This window comes from Lepisma saccharinum, chromosome 16 (assembly GCF_977018435.1).
Source record: "Lepisma saccharinum chromosome 16, izLepSacc3.1, whole genome shotgun sequence".
NCBI lineage: Eukaryota > Metazoa > Arthropoda > Insecta > Zygentoma > Lepismatidae > Lepisma > Lepisma saccharinum.
Window position 1 is genome coordinate 33,368,612 of NC_139244.1, and position 23,458 is coordinate 33,392,069.

At 39.1% G+C, this 23,458-nt stretch overlaps 1 protein-coding gene across 2 annotated transcripts in view; it reads right to left on the reverse strand.

Annotated features, from left to right (window-relative positions):
• atl (atlastin GTPase) overlaps nucleotides 1-23,458 on the reverse strand; it is an 82,928-nt gene that overhangs the window by 52,513 nt on the left and 6,957 nt on the right. The window contains exon 1 of one of the 2 annotated variants that reach the window (XM_083137964.1): nucleotides 5,582-5,668. The exons of the other annotated variant lie outside the window; for it this stretch is intronic. The gene's annotated coding sequence lies outside the window, so the exon portion shown is untranslated. Of the gene's footprint in view, nucleotides 1-5,581; nucleotides 5,669-23,458 lie in introns of those variants that run through there. 2 annotated transcript variants of the gene reach the window in all.

Genomic DNA, 23,458 nt, shown 5'->3' on the forward strand with positions numbered 1-23,458 from the left:
TGTAGAGGAGTTACGATGCATGAAGAAGGGACACGACTGGATTCGCTAGGCTTTGATAAATGATGATGCATTCTAAGAGAATAGACGAACACCAAACAAGTCAATTTGTTTCGGTTTTTGGTATAGCTAGCGAGTTACTTACTAGGATAGGTCGAATAAATATGAAGGTTGAACTGTGATAGGAAAAAGTTTCCTTTGCATTTCAATGATTCAGGTATGAAATCTGTTCGATAGCTAATCGTTAATACGCTTATGGTTCCACGTAACTTTTGATCAAGAGTGAACAAACACATTCGTTTCTCTCCCTCTCTCTCTCTCTCTTTAAATGTCGATTTTGTGACAACCGATTGGCCTATTCCGGTCCATTTCCCGTTGCTTTTTTCATAATGAATGATGAACGCGCGCGACAGTGATTGATTGATTGGTTTGATGTATTTTTACTACGCTTTTCTGCCACTTTTGGTTTTGGCTTATCGCAAAGATGAGGATAAATAATGAAATTGATAAAAAGGACAGTCACAACGTACGCCCATGACCAGGTCTAGATTCGAACCTGGGACACCTGGGTCGGCGTTTTGTTCAAGAGTGGCAATTGGCCTGTTCCTGTTCTTTCCCCACTGTTTTCTTTCACGCGCACGACAGAGATGCAGAAGAGATTTGCAATAACGGACTCTTCTAACATTTCTAAAAAATATTGTACAATTATGCATGCACCTTTAGCGTTAGGCCCGGATTTAGAGGACTCAGGAAGGGCCTAGTCCCCCTATCTGAAAAAAGGGGATATTACTTTGAAAAAAAAAGGCAACAAAACTCGAAATGAGGAACCCACATAGCCAGAAGCGTGGCCACTATTTTCTTTAAGGGGGGGAGAATGACCACAAGAGGAACAATATCAATACTTATTGTTATTGCCATAATTGTTAGTGCTTTATTTTATAGACTCTTTTTCATGTCAAACTCGATTCTTACGATATCTTAGTCAAACGACTATGTAACTCTAACCAACCCGTTGTGAGTACACAATTCTCCTCTTGAAGCCTGATTGGGCTTTAAGGATACATATTCACAGGGTCACTGTAGCTGGTAAACTTTATAAGTACACATTACGCCCATAGATTAACTAGAGCTGGACCTAAAGTGGAATCCGAACCACTGCATAATATGCAATCATCGGGTACAATTTTTCCCCATATTTGATTACGAAATGTCTAAACAAGATTCTTACATATGCATCCATATCAATTATAATAGCTACCAGAAACGTTCCTCCACCAAGAAGTGTATCCTCGTGAGATATTTTACGAAATTTTGAGCACCTGCTGAGACTGTAAATACTTCCCTCAGTGGCCTTGAACGCCAATATTTAAACGAATAGTGGTGTTATATATGTGTGTGCGTGTGTCCTTATCGCCAACAGCTGCTGTGCAATATGCGATGGCGCAAGTGTGTATGGTTAAGTGAGAATCCCGCCAGCTATAAGATTTCACTTAGCCAAAACTTATAAAGTGGTTGAAGTACTGAATGAGCAACTGTGCCAAGTGTGTGGGTTAATGGGTAGGGTTACCAGAAGTCCGGTTTTTCCCGGACATGTCGTACACTTTAGCCTTATGTCCGGCGCCCGGGAGGAATTTGAAAAATATCATAAATGTCCTACATTTTGAGCGTCACAATATTAATTAGGAAAATACGTAACAGAAACAAATTATGCAAGTTATAAGTCTATGGACTGCGCTTCCAAACTCAATAGCGAAATTTATTTTGATTCAGTCATTCCCCAAAAAGAAAAAAAAGTTTGTCCTGATATTAAGCAAATGGGAAAACGGAAGTAATTAATGATCAAAGTTTTGGGATCACTTTCTGATAACCTTACTGTTCAATACCTGAGCAGAATTTCTTGCCTTAGGGTTTATACTCAAGGAACAAGGCGTTGCCCATTCTTATTCAATATTCCAATATAATTTGATTGTAAAACAGGGGTATAAAGAACAAAGTTATTTAGGGTGTTTGCCAGTCAGGAAAGTCATGGAAGTCAAGAAAAAGTAATGAAATCAACAAGTAGGTCAAGAATTTTTGCTATCATAGAGACTGATTGGTTGATTTATTTATTTTACTTCACTTTTTTCTGTCCCTTTGGCTAATCGAGATGATAATGAATGGTGGTAAGATAAGATAGATGAAGGGACAGTCACAAACATATAGGGACAACCGACACAAACCCCACATAAGATTATACTGGCTGAGAGTCCAGACGCCAAAGCATCGCTTGTCTGCCAAACACAGTACAGGATGCATTAATACGAGAAAGCAGATCTAATTCTCTTCTTAAATTCAGCTTCAATTTTCATCTTAACTGGCCCTTTGATAGGGGTTTTCATTAAATAAATCTTTATTTTCTTAATTACTAATTTCCAACTTTACCTAAGTAGGGGTCGAATAAATAAAAGTTAAGAAAAACTGAAAAAAGGTCTATAAAAGTCCACAAAAAGTCAAGAATTCTGGATGCGTTCGTTTGGTAGACACCCTGTTATTGAACTAAAAACTACCCAAGATGAAACTTCTGGAACCATTTTAAATTACAGTAATTGCTGAATATTTGTTTGCCATTACAGGTCATAATTCAAATGTTGAGAGTACTTCATTACCATCAGCACAACAGACTCACGAGAGAAATGATTTTTTCATAAAATCTGTAAAATGTTTGGGACTGGTACCTATAATTTCAAAGAGTTTGACTGTCCACTCTAACATAAATATCGTTTGACTAAACCTGAAATGTTTATAGAAATTGTCTTCTCTGAGAAGTACCACTTAAATCATGTAGTAAGAGGTGCATTGATTAGTATGATTGCACGTTTTGAAATTTTGAATTTAAAAATTCATTAAGATTTTTTTTTTTAAAGTGAAAAGTGTTATTTTTCAACTTTTTTCTAACGTGTTCTATAGAAATACGTATTATTTATTGAGAATGTTTTGTGTCCTACATTTTGACTTACAGCGATCTGGTAGCCCTATTAATGGGCGAGGGTTACATGAGATAACTGGGGTGGGGGAAGGGGTTGTGCTGGCATCAAAACAAGTCGTGGAGAGAAATATGTCAGATAAGGTGTTTGCTTTGATGTTCTCCACCAACTGAGAGTTTGCCGGTAATATACAGAGAGATCAAACGAATCTTTTACATTTACCGCAATTGCAAATGAACTGAGATGTTCGAAAAAATATTCAAATTTCAATTTGAAATTTACCATTTGTAGGTTTTTATAATTATTGCTTATTTATAGTTTGTAGAAAATATGTAGAGAAAATAACAGTATAAATGGGCTTTACCTATTGTGTTCTCAGTTTTACATAACGGGTGTCCCATCCCAAAGACACCAGAGTACCAACGTGTCATCCTCGTAGTACAACCTGAACTTCATTTTGCAGACTAACGAGGCTCTGGACTCAAGAGTCAGTACAACCTTCTCTGGCGTATGGACTCACAGCAGGTACAATTTTCTATGACGTTGGTGGCGTGCACTGCCTGTGTGTGTTTGTGCTTTTCCTGTCATCAATTTCACTTTATCACCATTCATTCTCATCTTCGAGATTAGCCAAACGTGGCAAAGCGAAGTAAAACAAACAAAGTCAATCAATTAATCACCTTTAAATAAATAAATATTATTTGAGCGCATCAGCTCGCGATCACGATTACCGTAAGAACATGTAATTTCACGACGGCAAATATGATGGCGTTATAAAAAAATTAAACAAAAGGGTTATTTTATGCACTGCCGCGCGTCGTGTCCTAGAAAACGCCAGCGGCAAAAGTCATATAACATTTTCAAAGTACAGGATGAGAGCATTTTATATGTTGCTACACTTATTTTTCACTCTTTGCACACACGGTTAACAACGTTTTCATCTTCACTAATAAGAATGAAAATTATATTACAATACGGTATAGACATTGCGGCTTTATCGCAATCCAATAATGTAAGGAGAATTGTATGTTTTCCTTTTTCGCTATATAAAGAAACAAACTGCTAGAGCACTGAGTGAGGAGTGTGTACATGGGACTAATGGGTCCATTTATGTAAACGCCTAGTTTTTGCCGTCGACTGATTTAGACATCACTGTTGCCAACCGCTCTGTCGGATTACTTGATTACAGTTGCATTGAACTTTTCATACAGAGATCTGTGCCTGGTAAAAATGAATAATTCAGGGCTAGTTAACGGTACAAAGACAGAAATCTAAAGAAAAATGAATGGATAGAAGCGTGCAATGTATTTAATCTCAATATCTAAAGGAATGGATGCGAAGGAGAAAGTGGATATTGGTAAATTTTAGTGTTGCTGTTATTGTTCGTTACTACTTATTTGTTATTATCTGGCCAAGTCTTGAAGACTTTTACTAATTTTATTTGGGCTCAATAGGCTAGGTTATACATACGATGGCACCCAAGAATAACACTGTAACTGGCACTTCAAGAATTTTGAGTTCTAAGTATGTAATCTGCAATCACTGTACGCAGAGGTGGGTTGATGTACTGCAGCCCCCCCAAATGAAAGTTTTAAAAAAATAAAATGAAACGCGAGAAAAATCAAAAATAGTAAATGCAAAATTCCCTTAAAATGACGCCTAATCACCAACTCTTGTCTCTTAAACTTTTCGTAGAGGTTATGAGATGCCTTATCTGCAAAACTAGCCGAGTTGATGGGAAGAACAGTTCATCTTCTTTTCTGTCTTTGTCGATACATAAAATTAATGACGCGATGGTTCATCTTCGACTTTATGCGAAAAAGGGTGGGGTGGTAGCACTGTTACAGTTTGACTACCCCCTTTCCACGGTTTCCTTACGAACGTAAATGCTCCTTGCATAAAATGACGTCAGCAGAAAAAAAATCACCTTCATAAAAGGGGTCTTAAATTCTTGTGTCCAATTTTTGGAGGCTAGAGTCGAGCTCAAGAAAGATATTTACAACTCGAGACAAGATCTTGAACGCTACAGCATCCACGTTCAGGAGACGACGCTGAGCCAAGTCACGTCTTTATTGGATTGAGTTGGTCTTTTAAGTCCACTTTATGCACAGTAAGGCTAATCGGGACTGGACCTACAGTTTAAAGTGGGATCCGAACCACTATGTGCCTCCACCGGGTATCGAACCCAGGACCCCTTGATTAAGTCTCGTCTTTATGTCATGCCTATCAATCAACACGATAAACGAAGCAAGTAGGCGAAGAAACACAAGTTCTTTTTACAGAAATATTATCAATAGCATACATGCATTTACCACTATCTGTTCGGAAGGAAATTCACAGGAAATTTCCAATTCTTAAGCTTGGATATTGAAATTAGTACACTGTTTTACGTATTTTAATACTAAAAAAAAAGTCATGAACTAAATATACGTACACTCTATCGATGTAAATTACACTCATCCAAATTTGGAGAAACAATGTCGGAACTTCACCACTTAAGCGAGCACAGTTCATAATTAAAGATGCATAGTTTTCCAAAATAGCCTCCGCACGCAAATAAAAACTAATCGTGGTTAATATACGGCATAAACAATGTAGGAAATAGATCTATCAATACTTACTGTTCCCTTAAACTTAAAGGAAGCAACAGAAAAAGCACACAAGCAGGCAGACTGCAACAGCTGCCTGCTGAAGTATGGCATTGCGCGTTAATTTTAGGCACAGCCCAGTCACTTGCCAAGTCCTCGAGATTTCCCCCCTCCCCATTCCTTTACCTACGAAAAAGCAACACTTGTCGCTTTCAGAATACTGTCGCCATGCCAAAAAGTGAGCACGATTTTTTCTGCTACCTTTTTTTCAAATCGAAATCGTGATTTAAATAGTACTCAACATTAGAAACAAAGGTCTATTTTAAGACAAGACAAAGGGGTAGTAAGATCAAAGTATAGAGAGTGTAGGATTCTACAATAGCCAACCTGGCCTTCGCATACTTTCGTAACACAATTACCTAGACCGGTCACACCAAATCTGCCGATGTTCAAATCAGGAAGCGAAAAGTGAAATTTTAAGGAGAAATATTTTTTGAAAAATTATAAAAAAAGTACTTTTAAAGCAAAACCATATAACAATTAAGATCCGAAATAATTTTAAAGGTGAGGCTATAAGAACCATATATGCTTCAGTAGCCAAGTATGCGATTAAATGACGTCAGAAGTAAAATGGGGAAGTAAAGCAGTTCCGCATTTGCCCCTTAGTGTCAACTCCATAATGTCGCTTCCAATGTTCACGCACTGTTGCCTTCAGAATTATTGTTACTTCCGGTTTAGCAATTCATTGGAGAAAGTTGAGTTATTATAAGTACGCTGAAAAAAAAAAAGTTAAAAATCTGCTGCTTCAGGTCGGACACAGATTACGTAATATACGTCAAATACCTATGCATTACCAGAATCGTACAGCATTTTGTTAGATATACCACCTATAGTGGAACCACGAGCAAAACAACCTGCACAGACCCGCGACTCCTGTGCACCGTACCCCCCGCGAGTAGGGGAGAGGGAGAGTGGACCATGCTTCCTTATGGCCCGAGGTGGAGGGAAGAAGAAAAAGCTGCGCGGGGACTTTTCGTCCCAAGGTCTTTTTCCTTGTGGGCTTGTGTGGCGCTGTTCTGTTGACATTTTTGATTGTAAAGCGAAATATAGCTGCTCGTAGGATATTTTCCGGCGCGGGGGGGGGGGGGGGGGGCAAGCAAGGAATCGCCCAAACAACATTGTTTCTGTTTGGAGTTTGCGTGTTCCTGTAACTATCCGTACCAGTGTTACCTATAATTATCAGGCTTTTATTATAATAATTAATGCAAATTACTGACTGAAATGCAATTGTATATGTGAAATATACCTATATTTTTGGGCGTCTCTACATACCAGCAGGGCAACGCCCTTGCCTCCACCCCCACCGGATATCCTTGCTAATGCTCAAAACCACATTCCAAAGAATTCATTAATCTTAATTGCTACTATAAGTACTAACAACAGTCACTAGTTTAGAATAGTTTGAACTATCATTCAACAACGTGCAAGACAAAGTTCGTTTGCTTTGCTTTGAACGAAAGCATTTCCCTTAACATTTATGCCATGATCAAAAAACTGCCGTGTAAAGTGAGAAATTTTATGACATTTCAGATGCCATGGCATTTCTCAAGGATAGGATCGGTCCTATTTCCGTAGCATAACCAATAAGAAGCGACCTCTAGGTCACGAGTCCAGTTGTAATGGCGGCCGCGTGAAATGTAAACAATGTATCACTTCACAGTTTTGAACGACGATAACTGTTCAACCGAGAGGAATAACGTTTCGTATTAAACGGTTTTAGGTACAAAAGAATGGCGCTACTTAAATACATACTTTATAGTGTTTACTAAACACGAAGAATATTTTAGTTGTTTCAATTGTAAACACCGTGCATTCACCATAGATGGTGCAACTCGACGTGCCTTTTCTGCTGTATGTATTATACACTGTAATCGCAAAAGCTAACCAAAATGTTCATGAAATGCTTCGTGTAAAATACTATCTGCTATAAGATTTTTGGACGCATTTATGCTAGCACAAATGTTAAAGGAAATGAATAGCCGGCCTTATTCTACTTCGCTTTTCAGCCACTTTTGGCTAACCGCGCAGATGAGGATGAATGATGATATGATGGAACTGGTGAACACACACTCAAATGTACAAAGTTTCCAGAGAATTATCATCCGAGATACTAAAGCATTTCTCGGGCTAAACACATGATTCTAATAGCAGTTTCCTCTGCTCTTTTCTGCAATCATATTGTGTATGTATTGTGGGACTGAAACAGTAAAGCGTTAAGTAGTTATTTGTTCCCCATACACAATTATCATCCATGTATTGTCATAATATTTTACGAGTAAATGTCATATCGTGGTTAGGACTCTAGAAGTCAGTCGGACAGTGAGTGCTGTGTCATTTAAGTGCACTACTAAATCAATGCTTTTCATGCTTGGAAACTGGATTAGTGATGAAAAAATCTCGACAGATTCTCTTCATTTGCCAGAATAATAACTAGATTTACCTGTATACTCTGTCCGGGCTATCTCTGGAGTCAGGCCGTGCATAGTGGCAGAGAAGGGGGAGACACCGAGTGGGCATAGCGAAGTAGTACGCGCTGCTGCGAAGTTGTTTCCGTTCGCTTGCTCCAGAGATATTTGCCTTAAAAATCGAAACGAACTAGCATATTTGTTTTTAACTTAAAATTTTTGGCACCCGTCACTTTATACGGGGTTCAGCCCCTTACCTGAACTAAAATGTAACGTTGGAAGACTAAAATATTCTGACTTAGGTTAACAGAACTAAAATAAACATAAATGTAATGTCGTGTCGTAACTAAAATATTAAAATATTCGGACTTCGGTTAAAAGCTGAGGCTGTAAAGAGGCACTGAGGACACACAAGGATAACAGAATTATACTGGCCAAGGCCAGTCGCCAGAGCCTCGTTCGTCTGCAAAATGCAATCCAGGGTGTGTGCAAGTGAGGTTGACAAGAAACGAACTAGCATATTTTGAACTCTTCTGACTATTGCACAAAACAAAGTTCTCCTGTTCGGAGATGTTAGTTCCTGCTCAGCTGTTTCGCGCCGTTCTTTCGCGTGAAAGCGTACAAATACACTTTTTACATAAGTTTGGGTCTTTAGAAATAATTTTTACATGGGTATCCATTATTATCTCGGGAAACTAAATCAGGGAATCTTGCTGCATTCAATACTGACAAAAAAGGATGCATTATGATTATTAAAAAAAAAAAAAAAAGAAATCCCGCGAGTTTTTGCAAACATAGCACATCTGTTCCATTTCCTGAATTAATCAAATAAGAAATCAAAATGGACACAGGCAGCACGAATAATTGCGAATACATACAAATTGAACACGATTCCATGAATTGTGTTTCGGTACCGTTTCAATCATTTGTTCGACCAAATAAATTTCTCTACAATTAGAAATTTGGCTTCATGGGTCAAAAATTAAGAAACATAAGACTCTTAGTAGTCGAGGACACAGACGTCCAACTTCTCGAATCATGGAGTTCCTTCCTAAATATGCAAATACGTGGCGAAGTACCAAAGGTAGATTTTACTATAATTTCACGCACATAAAAGAGCAAGAGCGAAAAATCAGGTGAGGGATGGCTCGGTATCTCAGCTGGTATAGAAATTCCACGGTATGCCAGAGATCCGGGTTCGAGTCCTACATTTCTACGTGATAATTTATCGGTCCATAAGAGGAACTTAAAGACGCATTGAAATTATTCTTTTCGACACAAACAAGGCAATCAAAAACAATGTTACGTTAAACCTTTATTTGAAAGATATATAACTTTAGACAATGTGCATTGTGGCTTCACCGGGATCGAACCCAGGACCCGTTGATTACAAAGCGGTCACTATGCAATCGCTCTGGGAGGCTCGGTTTAGCCTGATGGATGGAGGTGAACGACGAAACGTGCACCAGTCCGCGCAGCCAAGTACAAGAAGGATGCGTCCACTTTCTGCTGCATCGGGCAGGAAAGCCTTCATGCGTCATCTTCGCTATTTTTGCAAAGACCGCCAGATTATATTTGGAGTGAACATGTAAAATGAGATATCGTGACGAGGGAAATATATCGTCACTCTCACTGAATACAAAATAGATACGCTTTCATTTCTTTCGGCAAGAAACTTTCCCGATTTCACATAATTTGATGTCATTTTAGGTTCACCTGTCTGATGCACCTGGTGAATTTTGAAAAGCAATCTTCTATTGGCTTCCTACTTCCCACGCGTCGCTTCTTAACTTATAAATGAATAGTGGGTGTCCTGGTAGTCACAGACACTTCTATCTTGTAATGATTCTATTGACAGTCAATGTTTGAGTTTTAAGTCCACCTTTATGTACAGATAGGGTAATTGGGACTGGGCCTACAGTTTAAAGTGAGATCGAAACCACTATGTGCCTCCACCGGGTATCGAACAGAGTCGATGTACTGATTCTATTGAAAGTCAATGTTACGACCAGAAGTGTCCATATTTGGAGTATCTCGCACAGCGGTCGGCACACACACACACACTCATTTCCCATATATAGAAAGACATACTATAATATTCACTTTATATCTATACACCTCAAGTTAACATTTCATTTCTTTGTTTCCATTTCTATATATACGAAGATATGACACATCTGAAATCCAAGGCAATACGAACATTGTATTTACTTTTTAATCGATAAATTTTAAAGCGCGGACTTTTCAAATGTAGATGACACCTCTCACACAGTTGCTTTTGTTTTATTTTGGGGGACAAGGCATAACATTTTTATATTCCACCTCCTGATGATTGCAACTACAACAAAATATAATTTTACATAAGGAATTCACTTCGGGCGAGCGGCTGTGGCCCCCCACAATATAGCAAAAGTGATTAGATTGGATTGATTTGTTGTTTTAAGTCCACTTAATGCACAGTAAGGCTAATCGGGACTGGACCTACAGTTTAAAGTGGGATCCGAACCACCATGTGCCTCCACCGGGAATCGAACCCGGGACCCCTTGATTACAAGGCGACGACGCTACCACTGTGCCATCGGGGAGGCCCCAAAGTGATTACAAAAATTCTAAACTGTAGCGTCGCCACGCACCTACAAGAATGATAAGTACGGTTGCAAACAAATCCTTCGATACTTTACCATTAAAAAATAATTAAAATGCATTACGCAATGCCAAAAAAATAGTGTTGCCAAATATTCCCAAGCATCGGTTCTAGCCAAGGTAAAGCAAACGAGGTCGTCACACTCTTTTTAAAAAAAAATTGAAAAAATGTAGTTCCAAAAATCGCCCCCTTACTTAAGAGGCCAGTAATATAATTGAACTGATATTTTTTGAGGTAGTGTTAAATTTGGATGAATTGTAACGTGGTGGTTGTTCTCAATTTTTGTCGTTTTGAAATGTGTGAACTGCATTTTTCAGAATGTTAATCAGGTTCCACAGTCGTTTTTTGAAAATTTGCGATCAACAAGATTTACCTGTGAAACAAAAGTACGCCGCGCAAAGCTCGATAGCTTTAGCACGGAGTCTCTGGCTTTAGTATTGGCGTAATACAATTTCGTTTTCTTCTTGCAATTGTTCTTGACGTGAGTAGACACAACCCTTGTCAGCCTGGAAAAAAATCCCGCGGTAAACAATCGTGCCACGACTTACTTGTACATCACTGAACATTTTGAAAGCGCGAGCTTGAAAACAACGCGTTCACACAGTATTGCAGGCGTCAAGGTTAGAAAGTGCGGGCTTACACAAGTTCTTTTGGAGCGACGGTTTCTCCACACATGGCATCGCTCCATAAGAACCTGTGAAAAGCCAGACACTCTGTAGACAAACCACGAAGAAGGAAAAAAACACTCCTGTGCAAAGGGCTCGGAAGTTGATGAAAAAAAATCATATTTCTTTCTGAGACTTGAAAACAATGCTAAACCTGGTATCAGTCAGTTTCCCTCAGTTAGAAACAGAAAACTTTATTTTTATCTTGCATTTTTCGGCTTTCAGAACCTTTTCTCAGTTTCTATTGCATTTTCCTTCCTTTTGGAGGCTCTTTTCCCCCTTCTCACTTGTTGTTTCGTGAATTTTAAATGCCGTTGCTACCACAACTTACATAGTTAACTTTCCTGGCATGGTCCTTTCAGCAAGTTCGCTATTAATCGAAAATACGGTCAATGCAAAAGTACGATATTATTTTAACTGAAATGTTGGAAATGGATTAAATAATTTATTGTACTAAATTTACTTTTCCTCTAGCAAACTTGAAGCCTACTTTGAGGTTTCCTTGGTGGCTGGCCTCTGCAATATTATCGCTTTAATCTGTGGTTTTAAAGTAAAATTAGTCACAATATTTAAAAAATATATATATCCTGATGTACGCGAAACACAACAGTATTTTCAGATGATGGAAGACCCACTCTGAAAGAAGATGAATAACTTATGCAGAAAATCCTTGCGATGTATTTTATGTAACCTTGAAGTAAAAATAACAGCACTTAATTGCTGTTTTTTATCCCTTGGCGTCAGTAGTTGAAACACCAAACAAAGAGTTTTTATCGAATAATTCAACTATTCTCTCGTACTTTCTGAAAAATCAAGCTTTCGTTTTCAGAGCGAAAATTATTTTAGGTCGTTTTAAAAGATTTTTTTAAAGAAAAAAGTCGGTACTTCAGTATTATACGGACCACCTCATTTCAGACAGTCTGTTTTCTGGGAAAGCAAAATAAACACTCATGGACATAATAGGAACACTGTATTTGAGAGTTTGCAATATATAATTCATACAATTAGCCTTTTGTTAATTGTGATTCCCAAAAGTCAGCTCGTCGTTGCCTTGTAATCAAGGGGTCCCGGGTTCGATACCCGGTGGAAGCTCATAGTGGTTCGGATCCCACTTTAAACTGTAGGCCAGTCCAGATTAGCCTTACTGTGCATATAGTGGACTTAAAACACTAAATCAGCCAACCAACCACAATTCAGCTATACTCGTATCACCGAGAAGCTCGTTCACACGAGGAATGCCTACATTGTTAGGTTAGGTCTGTTGGGTTTGGTTCTATTAGCATAAATACACTGAAAATTTGATTATTTATGCTAAGAGAGCTAACCTAGCTAGCCTAACCTAACAACTTAGGCAAATTGCTCTAGTGTTGTGCGATAAGGGATACCCGCATTGTATCTTCTGAAATGAAGTAGTCCGTATAATACTAAAGTACCAAAAAGTCATCCAACTCAACGAGAAGTTAGTAAATCCGCCTATTCCTGGGCGGTTCAAAGCAACAACAATCTCAAATACATATATTGCAAATGACATTAACAATTCTACTAAATGAGACAGACCCCCTCCATTCCACACGTCATTTAGAAGATTGATGTAATTAATTGCATGTGTGTGTTAATCAGATGAACAATTGAAGAGACCAATTAAACAAGGTTTTCTAACTACATCGGACAATCTACTGGAAATCAATATTCTGCAAGTTCAACAAACTAAATAAGTAAACCCAGTCAGCAACGCCTGACAGAACAGAATTGAATGATGCAATCATGAATGTTAGCCGAAGAGGAAATGCAAATGCAATGTCATGGTACTATTATCAATCAGTTTGTTTTTTTTGCAAGAAGTGTGTCTCAAGACAGGAGTGAAAATAGCACTACTCCCTGTAGAGAAGGAACACGACAATGTAATCAGAAATTAGGATCCAATTGTACAAATGAAAGTATCTACCAGGTGATTCAACATCGAATCAGACAAATGTTGACCCTTGCCATCTTTGATTTTGACCATCTTTTGTGAGCGGAAGTGAATCCCATTTTTATGAAACACCAGATTTTCCGATTTCTTTTTGAAAATTGCTTACTCATGAAACACGTTATTTTCAAATGTATATCTCTGGAACGAATCAACCGAGTAAGGTGAAACCGGCCTTAGTTAATATTAAATTGTTATGGTAGATTGGGATCGCCTTTCAAATTAACCTTTCTTATTGCCAGGGAACGGATTTTTATGTAGTAAAAATGTGCTAAATATGTAAATACGTATTTAGCTATTTTCACCACAATATGGAGATAAATATGAACTTAAAATTGTACAACTTTACGTTCTTATCAATATAAGACACTACACGAGCTACATAAAATACAGTATGCTTACTATGACATTGCAAAATGTGTTTTCATTTTCTGTTTCCAGAACAATGAATAACAAAATTTTGTTGTAAGTGTTCGAACGTGAATTTCTTTCTGTTGTCTTTTAAGATGGATTTATACTGACTAAAACTGCATTCAGTATCGCAAGAAATAATGGGAGTATATTTCAAATTTGTCAGTCATTTGCAAGGAATTCACCCAACTCTTTCAGTCACACAGGGACATGTAGTAGTTACTGTGCGAATATGGAGCATATGTTGAGAAATATGGAAATAATATGTAAAAATAACTAAAATATATGAAATATGAGCCAAAACTTAATATATGTATAATTATGGAAAATAAAAACTGAATACGCAGGCTTGTGCAGCCTGTCATATTGCTACGGTGTGAAAAGTTGCTCTTGATTGGTCCATTCTCAAGCGACATGTGTAGAATGTCGCTTCAGTCTCCCCCCCCCCTAAATATTCCCTACAGTAAGTTTGGGTTCGACTTGCAGCCTCCATCCCAACTTAAGATGGATGGTGAAGGATGAAGACAGGTGTTTTTTTTAATCAGAAGTGCATGACTCACCCTATACAGCAGAACATGCAGGTCAACTTAAAAATTTCCAACAGCTTTATAAGCAGGGCTTTTGTGAACTGCATGGAAAGACGTCATGGATTTAGTCTGTTCATGTCAGTTATGTTAATATATATAAAAAAAACAAGCTAACAGGGAAGATATAAGGATAAAAACACCCGAATCGATGGGAAATATATCATATTCTTGTAGCTGGTAAACAGAAGACTTCATCTCACATTTTAACCATTGAATTATTATGGTATGCGAAGTTTTTCTTAGATATTTCGAGCTTCCATCTATCTTCTACATTGTATTAAAATTTAGTGGTGGTATTTTTCCATATAAAGGAGAAAATTTATTTTGAAACTTACATGTAGCATACACAACGGTTTGTAAATATTAGTACGCTAGACTGTATCTCAGGCTACATTCTGAAATGTGGTTGTGTCAGATAACCATTTATAAATAACTTGTGAGTGAATAAACACAAATCAAGTGTTAGGTAATAACTAATAACCAAAACCTAATTATAGATAACCTGAATCAGTTTCTAAATTAAAATATTTAGGAGTAATATTAATAAATGAAAAATATAAAGACAAAATTAAAGCAGACTTCATTCAGGTAATTCATGTTACTTTTGTATTCATAATCTTTTATTCCTCTCACCTAATATCAAACAATTTAAAGAATAAAATATTTAAAACAGTAATTCTGCCGGTAGCTCAGTACGGATGAGAAACATGATTTATTACACTAAAACAGAAGCATCTAAGTCTTCAAAAATAAAATCTTTAGATACCCGAATGTAAAAGAGATGAAACAACAGGTGAGTGGTGAAGGTTACATAATACTTGAGTGCATAAGCTGTATCATTCCCTGCTATTAATAGAATCATTTACATCAAGAGGTCATCCTTGGGCAGGCCATGTAGCATGCATGGTAGAGAGAATAGAAATGTGTATTGTTGTATAACCTGATGGTAAGAGATATGCAGGAAAACAAAGAAGAAAATGGAATGACAATGTTGAACCTGAAGAGGAACTCCACGAGGAACTTGCACATGGGTATGACACTATTTGAATAAGCCCCAAGAAATAATTTTCACATTATTGCAATTTTGTAATAGGTAAATAATCTACTGCAAACATTTATTGCAAAGAAAAGTAATCATTGGGATTAGAAAGTAGAAAAGAATTTTGTGCATAACCTTTTTCTTTTGGATCCACAATAATAATTTGTCATGAACTTATTCATCAATATAACTTCTATCAGTTTTTTGGAGCCCCTTAACATACTAAAAAAGTAACCACAAGGGTTATATAAAATGAGGTGTCAATCAACCCCTCCATACCATCTGAAAATTTAAGCTACCAGTGGTGCTTCTCTTTTAGGTGGGCAGGAGTATTTATCCAGTGAGTAGTTAAATACCAGAAATTTACGACAATGTTATTTATCTACCCAAAAATTGGGTCTTTATTACAAACTGCATAATAAATGCCTGAACTGTTAGCTTGCATTACCAGTGATGACTTTATATTCTATGCAGTCATAGCAGAGGAACATTTTTCAAAGAAAAATAAACAAGCAGGTGGGATATTTTGGTGTTGCAAAAGGATTGATTGATATGTTGTTTTAAGTCCACTTTATGCACAGAAAGGCTAATCGGGACTGGACCTACAGTTTAAAGTGGGATCCGAACCACTATGTGCCTTCACCAGGTATCGAACCCGGGACCCCTTGATTACAAGGTGACGATGATACCACTGCGCCATCGGGGAGGCCAGGTGTTGCAATAGGAAAAATATGAGTTGATCTCTAGTATATTTTAGGGAGGTTTATGCTCTCATCATTCTAACGGGTCTTTCTGTATAAAATGGTCCAGCACTGGTTGTTCTACTATTTTCAGAAAATAAGATTTTATGTAGTATTACTCTTAATAGATTTGTAGTTCAAAACAGGCCTTTTCTATTTTTATTATTTTGTGTACCTGTAAGCAGTGGCCAATTTTATTACATGTGCTTTTCTATTATTTCAGAGCTTTGTCAATTGTATATCGGTATAAAGACTATATCGAGGTTCCCATAGTAAATTGCTGACATGTTCCTTGAAAAACTACCTGATTTTCTTTCCTCATTTCTTCACTAAGGGTCGGATGGACCTTTGGCATGCGAATGGGTGAATTTTTTCAAATTTTCCTCTCCATTCAAAAAACCTCTTGAATATTTCAAAATATGAAAAATTACATACACTTAGAATTACTTCTAGAGCATTGGCGTGAATTTTCGTGTAGTTTTCTTTCACTGTAGTCTAGATATTAACAATAGTTTCGTGATTACATAAGTCTATTAAACTATTGATAATATGTAGACAACAGTGAAAAGAAAACTACATGAAAATTCACGCCAATGCTCTAGAAGTAATTCTAAGTGTATGTAATTTTTCATATTTTGAAATATTCAAGAGGTTTTTCGAATGGAGAGGAAAATTTGAAAAAATTCGCCCATTCAAATGCCAAAGGTCCAGCTGAGCCTTAACCCTTATCTGTGAGGAATGAGTAAAATATCCAGGTATTCTCCAAAATCTAGTCTTTACATAGATGTACTATACACATCATCTTTCTGTTCCCGGACTCTTGTCAATGTAGAAAAGTCACACCTTCATGATCAGTTTGCAATTTCCAAGCATAGGGTCTTCGTCACGTTTGGAAACATATATCCAGGACACTGCCTCTGGTGATGTCATGCTATGCCAGTCCATATCAGTGTCACGGTATCTAGTGACATGTGAAACGCAGTTCGATATAAATTAATTTTTGTTTATTGATTCATTTTATGTTCAAATATAAAAGTGTGAGGTTCTTTATTTTGTGGATAAATTTGTATCGGAGCCAGATGTCGGGAGACGGGTTTTTCCTGAGTGACAGCCGAGCTGTCATTGCTTTGAAGATGACATATTTGCAAACACGGAGAAAAGGAAGATTATTTTCGTCGAGACGGGGCTTCAAGTCGCAGCGGGCGGTCGAACCCATGTTCACGGATGACCAGGAAAATCAGCTGGAGCCCAAGCCTGCAAGGATCGAAGATGCCTCGGTGACCGCGTTTCAAGACAATGGACAGAGGTCATTTCCATCCCCTGGGAATAATCGCGTGATTATTGTTTTTGTGTCCGTGGACTTCGTTTTCTTACGTACCGTGAGCGAGTTGCAGATAGAGAGTTACCAGTGTGCGCCTTATTTTGGTGAAGATTACGCGGTGATTTGTTTTTGCCAAGCGTGGACTACATAATAATGGAGGGCTAAAGATGATAGAGAAGGGGGGCCGTCGCCTCCCCAGCACCCGCAATGATGCAGAAGCCAGCCAGACGACGCCAAAACCAACCACTGCTTAAAGCCCGAAGGACGTTTCCAGATCGACGTTCCAACTGAAGCCCGATACCAGAGAGAGAGAGAGAAGGACGACTCCAGAACGACGCCCAACCGAAGCCCGTTACCAGAGAGAGATGATTGCAGAACGACGCCCAATTGATGCCCGACCCTAGAGAGATTCCGGACCGGCGCGTGACCACATACACCCAACGCTAGTGACAAGAGGAACGCCCGAAGTACTGAGGAGGTGCAAGTACACCATATCGTCGCAATTAATCTTTGTCGCGATCGACCTCGGAGAACAATTTCGCCACAAAGGAACCGTGTGCAAGTCCTGCATCCAGGAGAGATGAATGATTACGCAATGCAGCAGAGTCCGGTAGAGTATACTTCAGAGGGTCTATGTCCATGTAAACGTGCATTGTTAGTATCAACACCGTACTGTTAACGCCGAAGTCTCACTTATTTCCAAAGTTACTCAGGAAACCCTGAACCTAATTTCCGTGTCTGATAATTTTTGGTATTGTTGTAAAAAAGGGTTATTTCATGTTCAGATGTTCTAATTTAATTGTCTGCATTCAGCGTTAGAAGCTCCATTTCATTTCTTTAATATTTAGTGTAAATTGTCAAAGTGTGCTCCGTTTTTTGTGTAACCGACCGCCGCGTCGTGCCATTTAACTTGTCAATAGTTGACTGATGAGTCTTTTTTAATTGTAGAAAGCGTAAGTTTGTATTGCAAGGTCGTGCGCATGAAGTAGTATTATTTGTTGCATAGTGGTTTTTGATGTAATTTTTGCTCGCGCCGATGATTGATTTGTGTATTTCCGGCAGCTGGAGCCGATTAAGTGTTGCATCGCTATGTAATTGTGTAGTTGTTCTCATTGGACGAGAGAGGCTTATGTGTATTACCCCCGTCTGAGAAACTTGTATAATGTCGTGCTTACGACTGGATGCATACATTCATTCGAACGAAAGATTTAACCACGCCGACCCAATTGTCTTAGTTAACCGCTTTCCGAGGGCTGGCACTTAAGTTAATTTAAAAGAGCACAGGAGCTGGCAGACAAATGCCCTAAATTCACATTAAGATTTAAAACTAAAAAGGAATGATATGTTAATGAGATCCGTGATTTGTATCTATACTTCACATGTTATAATACCTCAAGTGTGTGAAAGAGAGTGAATGAGTGAAAGTTTGAGGAGGCTTTGTAAACAGTTGTTGATTGCAATATTTTTTTGTTGTTACAATATATATATTCACTTTTTACCGTTCGTCAGTGTTGTTATTTGACATTTTTCAGGTAACAGATATTATGCTATTAGTGTGTTATGATTGTTCGAATCTACATATCAAAGGTAAACAAAACAGTATAATATTTCAAGGTATTTACCCCCGCCTCGCAATAGTATGACAATAAACGACCGTCTCAGTACCGAACTTGAAAACCTGGACCGAGAGTCACGACCGGCTTCCCGTACACATAACGACGTTTGGCCCCGTGCCGGGGTATGATTGACACGTCATTTCGGGGACCGTGAGTGCACTCGTTACATCAGTTAGGGAAAAATGTTCCCAATCTTTGGATACTTAATGGCTAGAATACACACAGGTTAGCAACACTTACAAGTAGAGAATGGAAAGGTTCTCAGATTTATCCAGTGCTGTATTGCCAAAGAATGAGACCTAATCAGCCAAGGTTTAATAGACATTCTGCAACTCCTCTAGGATAAAATTTGGAAGTTTTCCCTGACCAATACAGAAAACATATGGGCAGGATGCAAAAAAAAAAACAAGGTTAGGGAAGACAGGTTACTGTGGTAACTTCCCCAACCCATTTGCCTTAAGGAAAGAGCATCTAGCATGTCTAGGAAATTTCACGGGCTACTGCCCTCTCCTTTTAAGAGTCTGCTACATATTTGAGTATCCTACACATATTGTCACCTCTAGCCTAAACTGCTCAACTATATGCAACTTTTCTGATCAAAGATGGCCATTTCATCCAACTGAAGCAAAACTCCATTCAGTATTTCAAACTTCACATAAACTTTATCTGACTTCAAACCAAGCATACACAATAGTCAAATTTTCCCAAGAATTTTAATCCAATTTAAGATTTTTGTTTGATTGGGTATTATATTAGCTGACTGTAATTCTTAAGTTCACAGAACATGAGAGACTAAGAAAGTTCTAATGATTGTGTTGTTTGTCTAAACCCACGGCAATGAAAATAGGCAGTTGGGCAGAATTGCACTGGTGCCACACATGGAAAAAGCAAAGCGAGAGCAGGACAAAAGTTGCCAATTCCAGTGCACTAAGTGGCAACATCAACCGGGCTGTGTTACCTAGGTCAAGTGTCAGACCGATCTCTCTCTAGGGCACTTTTGGGTCATCCCTCATCTTTCGTGCAAATACTGTCAGTTTGTATCATATGGATTACGAAGACCAATTCTACAACGAGATCTTTCATTCTCTTAAACCTTCAAATACACGGCGTTGTGGTCCAATGTGGCAATAGAGCAAACTTCTGCCATCCACCTAATTTCATGGCCATGCGTTTAGTTGAGTTGTAAGTCCACTTTATGCACAGAAAGGCTAATCGAGACTAGACCTAGAGTTTAATGTACACTCATGCTCATAAATTAAGGATAATAGAGGTTTGGTGCCCCACGATACAGCACTGAAACAAACTAGTTGTGGTAGCACAGACACATGTTGAACACACAAGAAAGACATCCACATACCCTGTTTAACCCTGTTTATTGCAGAAAACGTGAGAAAAACCAAAGAGCGCACATATGATACAAAGCAAGGGAGATTGTAAAATGTTGTTCCACAGTTCTTTGAGCATGTGCACAGGTTTCAGTATGGAATGTGATGCCCATGTACATTGACACATGCAGTACAACGGCGTGGCATACTCTGGAGGGGGTTGTCGAGCAGCTGTTGGGGTATGGCCTCCCATTCTTGCGACAGTGCCTGTCGGAGCTCCTGAAGAGTCCGAGGAGGTGGAAGACGTGCGGCGACACGTTGGCCTAGAGCATCCCAATAATGTTCGATTGGGTTGAGGTCAGGGGAATAGGCAGGCCACTCCATTCGTATGATGTCTTCTGTTTGAAGGTACTCCTCCACAATAGCAGCTCGGTGTGGCCTGGCATTGTCATCCATCAGGAGGAACGTAGGACCGACTGCACCTCTGAAAAGACGAACGTAGTCTTGCAGAATAACATCCCGATACAACTGACCTGTTACAGTACCTGTGTCGACGGTATGCAAGGGTGTACGTGAACCCAGGATAATGCCACTCCACACCATGACACCACCACCTCCATACTGGTTCCTTTCGACGATGGTACCGGGTCGGTATCTGGTTCCTGGTTCACGCCAGATGGTTACACGACGAGAATCATTGTTGAGACTATACCTGGACTCGTCAGTGAAGAGTATCTGAGACCATTCTTCCATTGTCCATGTCCTGTGTTCTCTACACCAGTTGTTACGGGCTACTCTGTGACCATGTGACAGTGGAATGCAAATTGCAGGCCTCCGGGCGAATAAACCATGCCTGTTGAGTCATCTGTACACAGTGTGTCTGGAAACAACTGTTCCAGTGGCAGCTGCAAGGTCTCGAGCAGGGCCCCTGGCAGTACTCCGTCTGTGTCTCCGGGCACTTACGGTGAGATACCTGTCTTCTCGTGGTGTTGTACATTGTGGACGTCCACTGCTGTAGCGCCGCGACACATTTCCAGTCTGTTGGAATCGTTGCCATAATCGAGAGATGACACTTTGTGGCACATGGAGCACCTGTGACACGACCTGCTCTCTTTGGCCCGCCTCTAGCCGCCCAAGTATCCTTCCCCTCATTACATCATCAATATGTGTTCGTTGAGCCATTTCACACACACACTCACCATTCGCACAACCGAACACAACTCCACACTTCCTATAGGCACTGTACTCTGGTCAGCAGTTTTGCTCCTGTGAGTCATTTGTCTGCTTACAGCGCCACCACACACTGGATCAAGGTCATAGTCAACACAGGTTCTTTGGTACAGTACCCGGACATCATTTCAAGCTGCAACGTGCACATCAAATATTTCTTTGAACAAGATTCAGCATTATCTTTAATTTATGAGCATGAGTGTAGGATCTGAATCACTATGTGCCTCCACCGGGTATCGAACCCAAGACCCCTTGATTACAAGGTGACGACGCTACCACTGCACCATCCGGAGGCCCTTGAGAAACCAGTATAAAAACTGGTTTCATAGTTGTAGCAAATATCATGGCCAGTGGCATAGCGCAGTTGTCTGGGGTCCCCCTGCAAGTAAAATGTTTGAGGCCCCTTCAGTGAAAAAAAAATTACCGAGATGATGCCAGAGTGGGACGGACGAATAATAGTTAGCTGGCCCCACCTCTCCACATTTGTCCAAGAAATTAACTTTTATCCCAAATACTCTGCTTTTCTGCTTTTCCATTTTTTGTTATAGACTCATAGTTATTTATCAGTTCAATAGCTTCTCAAAACTAAATCAGGATGGTCTGAATTTCTGTTAACTCTAAGAAAAAATTAGAAATGCAGCAGCACAGCTATACTGCTTTTCCGGATTCTCTGGAGTAGCGACGCGCAGAAAGGGAAAGCTTGTGGGCGGGGCCAGACTAGGTGGGGAAGGGTGCGGGATGAAAGCAACGAAGTGCTGCGCTGTATAACGGCCGTAAAGCAAAACGCTTTCTGCTGCCAATTTCTTCTTTTATTCTTAACAATGGCCAGTGTATTGCACGTTTATTTGTCTTTTGATGCTAAGAAGAACAGAAAAAAAATTAAAACAAATTTAAACATACATTTTCAAAAAAAAAAAAAAACATGCAAATAACCACAAACTATGAAACATCATGTATCAAAATGTGTTTTAAACAAGTCTGAAAAACATGTTTAAAACACTTTGTTTTAAACGTTTTAAACATTTGTAAAAAACAAAGACATGTGTTTTAAACTTTTCAAATAAGTTGTTCTCGAACACATTCAGGCACTCTCCTGAATGTAGAGTTCCCCTAGACTTGCGAGCTGACATGTTTACTACAGAACTACTGGACCGCGAATGAGCAGTCTAGTCGCCCCCTCCCGTGGATGCCCCTCCCCTCCGCCCGTTCATTGGACGAGTCGCACACCCTTCAACATGCGCACAGAACGCGATCGCGTTCTCTTACTCCAGAGAATCCGGGAAAGGAATATAGTATTCTTTTTTGGAGGAGGGGTGGGAGAGATGGCTTCATGCAGCCAAATATTTTATTCCTGCAACATTTTTTAAAAAATAGGTTACATATAATACACAGATATTTTTTTAAAAAAAATACTGTTTTGAAGGAATTCTTTAAAGGATAGTAAACACTCCTCTTTGGACTTTGAGGTGGATGTGTCTTCAGCCCAGAAAGTCATTCCCTGGTTGCCCCAGGCCAAGAATCAACACTCAAGCAAACCTATCATTTCAATCATGGGAGTTGAACCGGACTTCTAGATTGTCTGCTACGAAGAAATGGTAGTGGATCCCTGTCTTGAGATATAGATAACAAAGCGGCAATGGGACTCTATTCACTGAAAAATTGTCACTCAATGAACACCACTAATATTTCATAAAGACTTTTCATGAAACAAGAACAGTTTTATTAATACACCATCAGTGTAGTGTGTGGGGTGGAAGAGACGAAGGGGGATGAAATCCCCCAGCTAAGAAAAAATTACGAAGTACCCTCCCCAAGCTAGGAAAATATGCAAAAGCATCCTCCTCCATCTACTGCGTTGTCTTGAAGATGATCTATGAAATAATCCTTCCTAGTTCCTT